At 42.5% G+C, this 6,515-nt stretch overlaps 1 long non-coding RNA gene across 1 annotated transcript; it reads left to right on the top strand.

Annotated features, from left to right (window-relative positions):
* The first annotated feature begins 1,097 nt into the window (after positions 1–1,097).
* LOC125464915 (uncharacterized) lies at positions 1,098–1,892 on the top strand. The gene is made up of 2 exons (XR_007250128.1): positions 1,098–1,276; positions 1,639–1,892. It is a non-coding gene; the product is annotated as an uncharacterized LOC125464915 (long non-coding RNA).
* Positions 1,893–6,515: the final 4,623 nt, after the last annotated feature.

Genomic DNA, 6,515 nt, shown 5'->3' with positions numbered 1-6,515 from the left:
AAGGAAAAAAAGGAGCAACTGAAGATGCCTGAAGTCAAAAACATTGGTGCTGTACTAACAGCAAAAGTGTAAAAATTATTCTGGATTACGAGCCCAATGATAAAAGTACAATGCTGGGCAATGGTAATGGAGCAGTGAACAAGAAGCAGCTTTCACTAGAATTAAAATCTAAGAACAACAACTCGGCATGTCTGGAATTCATCAACCCAACAGAGGCAGTGCTCTTTTTATGACAAACATCTTGCATTGATCAAGCAATCACCATGGGAATGATACTTCCCAGGGAAAGATCATTACCCTAGAAAGGAAACTGACAACAGCAAATTACACACATCTCATTAAAACACCCTGAACACCTGAGAGGCAATGGAAGAAAAAAAAGTAGAAACTGATGGCAGTGGGACAGACTGGAAGTATCACAGTTCTGTTCCCAAACAGTAACTTTTGTGTGTTGATCACGCATGTTCGGTAATTTCAGTAATTTGAAACTGCAAGTGAAGAGGTGCATATTTGGAGACACACATTTGTACAGGTGAATGCACTGGTTCTGCCTTGTAATATTTATGACTCCAGCACCATGTTTTTATTTTAGCTTTTGGCAGCCATTACACATGTTACTCGTAACAAAATCAGTCTCTAAATGTATTTCAGTTGCTGTGTTGACTGGAGAATGAATTCCTCCCACAATGGAAATTTGAACCATCAAAAGTGTAATATTGATTGGCAGACTGACTTATGCCTGAATACAGTAGCTGAATACTAATAGACAATCTCTTTAGCCCAGTGGGATTAGCGTCAGGCATTATATAGGGCTATAAATGTTTGGATCTTAGCAAAACAGCCTCTTAAAAATAGTCAGATGACAGATATTCTTGGTTAATTTTACTGCAGGTGACTGCAGTAGACCTTCAAATTTTGCATTACTCTTGCAATAAGAGTCTTTTGGGATAACCCCCCTGTTAAGAATATTGGCATCAGAATTCTTTTCACTGACTTGATCCTTACAGAACATGTGTTTTCTCAGATGCTACCATGTATTTTTAGATACCAACTTCATCCTGGATAGGATCATTTTACTGTGCATGGACATTTGTTGCTTTAGCAGGTCTGAGTTGATGTTGACAGGGATTCACTGTAGTTAAGCTCCGAAAACATTTGGCTGCAGCTGCAGGGTGTCAGTAGAATCATGGGGCTCAATTTTTGCTTCCCTGTTCCCAAACCCACTGCCAGAAGGAAAAGCAGAAGACATCCCAACACATGCCTGTGCAGGAGACAAGTAAGTGATCACATTCGGGAGCATTAATCAATTAATGTTGCTGGGCTCCTGAGAAAGGAGTGCCAAAAGAACATCTCCCAGCACTGATCCATTTACAGGGTGCTTCTACAATTTAATGCTACACCTTCGCGGGCTCCGGTAACTAACACTGTAATGCTGCAGCAAGGACACAGTGTGCTGAGCGACACACCCCCAACTCAGAAACTGCACCAGGCTGTTCACTTGCTCTTTCAGCACGCATTCCCGGCCTGCCCGTATGCTCACAGCATCCCCACATTGCATTGCCTTGCCTTGTCTTTTTGTGCTTTGACGCTGAAGCTAGAGATACCAGGCTCATCTTCTTCTTTCTTGCCTTGCAACAGGGGCAGACACATATCTAAGAAGCTTGTCCTGCTGCCAGCATCCCTCAGCCTTCGCTCAGCTGGTCCCGGTACAATTAGTGAAGAACAGCCTCCAACACCAATGCAGGGGCTTGGAAATGGTCAGCCGATCACTCAGGTCGCTGACAGCCAGGATACTCTTCACAGAAGGAGTGAGGAGCTGAAAGTCTTGACTGTTGTTGCCCTACTGGGGGCTGTTTACTTCTTGTAATGAATTATTAAAGGAAATGAAAGGGGGTGGCACCCTGAGACTATTGGTGCAGGTGGGGTGGTATGCTGAGCGAGAGAGTCAGCAGCACAGAGGGCATGCAGGGTTAGTAGTGTTGGTTGGGTGAGAGTGAGTGGGGAAGATGTTACAGGCAACAGTGAGAGCATGAACCTTGTTAGGAGGTGGGTGCATAGCAGACACAGTGCGAGTGTGAGGTATCAGAGTGAGTGTGAGGTATCAGTGTGAGTGTGAGGTACCAGAGTGAGTGTGAGATATCAGAGTGAGTGTGAGGTATCAGAGTGAGTGTGAGATATCAGAGTGAGTGTGAGGTATCAGAGTGAGTGTGAGGTATCAGAGTGAGTGTGAGGTATCAGAGTGCAGATGATGTTGTTGGTGTTTACAATGGGAGACTGGAGGAGGATATAAAAGCAGAAGAACATTAGAAATAGAAGCAGGAGTAGGTCACCTGGCCTGTCAAGCCTGCTGTACCATTCAATAAGATCACAAGTAATCTTCTCACGGACTCAGCTCCACTTACCTGCCCACTCGCCATAACTCTTAATTCCTTTACTGTTTAAAAATCTCTCTATTTTTGCCTTAAAGACATTCAATGAGGAAGCCTCAACTGCTTCACTGGGCAGACAATTTGACAGATTCACAGCCCTTTGGGTGAAGAAGTTACTTCTCAACTCAGTCCTCCGTTGGCTCCCCCTTATTTTGAGTCTGTGCCGCTGTGTTCTAGTTTCAGCCACCAGTGGAAACAACCTTCCTGTTTCTATCTGTAGAAACATATAAAATTATGAAGGGAATAGATAATATCCCCCTCTGACTCTTCTAAATTCCAATAAGTATAGCCCCAGCCTACTCAGTCCCTTCTCATAAGCCAACCCTCTCAACTCTGCCTAGTGAACCTCCTCTGTACCCCCAGTACATCCTTTCTCAAGTCAGGAGACCAAATCTGTACACAAAAATCCAGGTGAGGCCTCACCAGGACTGTATACAGCCACAGCATAACCTCAGAGATAGCAAGTACTGTAGATGCTAGAGTCAGAGACAACGCAGTGTGGAGCTGGAGGAACATAGCAGGACAGGCAGCATCAGAGGAAGAAGAAAGTTGGCGTTTCGGGTTGAGACCCTTCTTTTGAACACTGCGTTGTCGCAGCATAACCTCCCTGTTTTTAAAACTCCATCCCTCTAGCAATGAAGCATAAGGGATGGAGGTCATTGACTTTCTTCCTATCGGGCTCGGCATTCCTCCAGACATCTACTTTGGCCGTGGTGGTAGCCTCAGACCAGGCTGGACGTAGTCTCGTGTCTTAGACTCTGTTGCTGGTCCTGGGAATAGAGGAGGTGTCACCTTTACAACACCCTGTCCAGCTGCAGCTCCAAGCACCGAATCCACAAACCGAGTTGCCAATTTATCTCTGTCTGCCGTGTCTGTGTCAAGTGCTGTGATGGCAAAGGACAGTTCCATCCTGATGGTGCATGACCGGGCACAGAGCAGGCTTTTAAAGGTGGCACAGGAGCTAGGAATGCCAGTGAGTTCAGGGATATCCACTGAGTGGTGAGTTGTTCAAGGAACAACATGTGAGAAAATAGAGCCAGAATCGGATGTAATGGATGTCGGAGGGGAGGGGTAGGTAGCTAATGAAGTGAGTTTAAGTAAATATGGTGAGAAAACCCACTAAACCTCACGGCAGGAACTCCGCCCCCACCACCCACCAAAAGAAAGTAAGATTCAGCCCACTGCCTCGAACCAACTTTCAGAATCCGTAAGGAAATTTTCAGGAAACTGAGCAGCCCATTCCATAAACATCTCTGTTAAAAAGAGACACGAGTAAAATCCAAGGCCTTAAAGTCTTCCTTTGAGATGCCTCAAACAATTTTCATGTATGTGGATCATGTATATTTTGGATTTAGGCTCAGCTCGTCCTCAATGGTAACTCAAGCTATCTTTAGAAATTAAAAGTGAGGTTGTGAACATTGCTTGGGCAAGACTACACTTGAGAACAGAACACAGGCTCCTCCAGAACTTTACATCAATGGTCACTGATATTGATCTTCAAACACTGGATGCCGGGACCTCGTATTTTAACCAGGGACCAGACTTCATTCCTTAAAAGACATTTGCAATACTGGGCTAAGCTTTCAAAGCAGAAAGGTCTAGTCCCGAAACATCAGCTTTCCTGCTCCTAACATGCTGCTTGGCCTGCTGTGTTTATCCAGCTCTACACTTTGTTATCTCGGATTCTCCAGCATCTGCTGTTCCTATTATCTCAGAAAAAAGAACCTCTTTAACTTAGTTCCATTTCATGATCCAGAAATCCAGTAGCACGACAGTCAACATCATTTCAATATAAACCAGTAGGTAGAGCAATGTGGTGCAATAGGGCCTTGCTACAAGCCTGCATTAACTAAAACAAATTAATGGTCACATTTGCATTTACAGAATGGTACAATTAAAATGATGTTAATACTGGAGAAATTAATTTGCAGGTTGGCACATTGGTATCACTGCCAAAATTGTAAATGTACCAGGCAAATATCCAATGAAAAATGGATACTAAAATAAAAGATTAATGTTTTTAGTAATGGTATGCTTGAGCTAATGAACACGTACATTGAGGTTAAATTAATTGAATTAAGGATGAATGTATGTGAACAGAGCTGCCCTTACATACTACAGAACAGTAAAGTTACTGTAGTCCCATCAGTAGACAGGAACAAGTGGCCATTTAATCTGAGAGCCACCACACCTCATTTGAAGGAGTAAGTTGAGAAGGCAGGAGTATACCTTCACAGTAACCTCAGACAATACAGGATTTGAACCCATACTGTTAGTATTATGTTGAATTGAAAAAAATACAGCTATCCAGTCAACTGAGCTAACTGCCCCCCCATATTGTGTAGCTATTATATAGCATTGGCACCTGTCAGCTTTTGCATCCTTATATGCACCTGAAAACTAATTTTTTAAAAATGCACTGATACAAAATTAAGCCAAATCATCAAAACATGACAGAATGAAGCAACTTTCAATATAATAGCAACTTTAACACAGAAAAATGTACCATAGTATTTCCCAAGGGCATTATGAGAGAATGTTTGACACCAACCCACTGAAATTGACATTAAGGTAGATACAATCAGTCCAAAGTATATTTTTAAGGAAGCAAGGCAGACTAAGAATTGGTGAGATAACTTAAGAGATGGAGAGGCTTAAGGGAGGAACACCAAAGACTAGGGTCAGTCCACCTGATGCCACAGTGTCAGTGATGGAGCCAGTAAAATTTGGAATGTTCAATAGGCCAGATTGGAGAAATACAAATATCTTGGAGGATTACAAGGCTAAAGGAAGGTACAGGTTAAGAGAAAGGCAAGTCCTTGGAGGGGTTTGAAAAGCAATGATTTTATCCACCACATGTAAGCAAATGTGGAAGCTTTTCTGTGTTGATAATTTTGCAAGAGAAAACTGAATGTTGGTATTTTGGTGGTAATGAAGACTGAATGTTATGCATAAAGACTTCCTGTGCCTCTTCAAATAGTAACATGGGATTTTTCACCACCTGATCAGATGGGCAAAGCTCTGAGTTAACAGCTCATTCAAAAAAGAATGAAGAGAGAACAACAACTGAGGTTTAGTAACAGCATAGTGTTAACCAAGAATAATTTATTTTTGGAAAAAGACGGCAGTGTAATGCATACACTATAACCTTCATTTTGAGTTTCACAAATTAAGACAATACTTTCTGATGGCGAGTACAATGACTCCAACAAAACAAACAGCACAAATGTTTGATAGATTCTTTGCAGGTGGAAAATGTGCAGGGTGAGTAGGTTCGAAGACAGGGTGGCTTTAAATTTGAATATAAAATAACCCAAAAATACTTAGGGATTTGTGACTCTGCTTCAAATTTAAATGCCATTTATTGTCAGCTGATGCTCTTGTTGCAACAGTTTATCTAAAGAAAACTAAATGCTGAATGAACAATACTATTTGAGGTTAAATTGCAAAACCAGAAAACTTGCTAACAGCTTGCAAAGGAAAAAACATACAACTGAAAATTAGCTCTACAGGTGCATTTATAACCAAAGGCACCATGAAATTTCAGAAGATTGTATAAAAGTGATTGTATTAATGTTTCAACATCACACCCTCTAATTCAATTACTTTCTTTGTAAAAGCATTTTTGTGTGACTTTGGAAAATATTCAAAAAGGTAATGCAGTGTGATATGCACATATTATGACTGAAGCTGCAGTTAAACTCAATATTCCATTAGTTGGAGTACAGGGAATAGAATCCCAAAGTGCACAAATATGTATCAGAGATAATGGGAACTGCAGATGCTGGAGATTCCAAGATAATAAAATGTGAGGCTGGATGAACACAGCAGGCCAAGCAGCATCTCAGGAGCACAAAAGCTGACGTTTCGGGCCTAGACCCTTCATCAGAGAGGGGGATGGGGGGAGGGAACTGGAATAAATAGGGAGAGAGGGGGAGGCGGACCGAAGATGGAGAGTAAAGAAGATAGGTGGAGAGGGTGCAGGTGGGGAGGTAGGGAGGGGATAGGTCAGTCCACGGAAGACGGACAGGTCAAGGAGGTGGGATGAGGTTAGTAGGTAGCTGGGGGTGCGGCTTGGGGTGGGAG

The sequence above is a fragment of the Stegostoma tigrinum genome, chromosome 24 (genome assembly GCF_030684315.1).
Source record: "Stegostoma tigrinum isolate sSteTig4 chromosome 24, sSteTig4.hap1, whole genome shotgun sequence".
In the NCBI taxonomy this organism is placed as follows: Eukaryota; Metazoa; Chordata; class Chondrichthyes; order Orectolobiformes; family Stegostomatidae; genus Stegostoma; species Stegostoma tigrinum.
The sequence above is the reverse complement of the archived record's forward strand: the minus strand, read 5'-3'. Positions and strand labels throughout refer to the sequence as shown.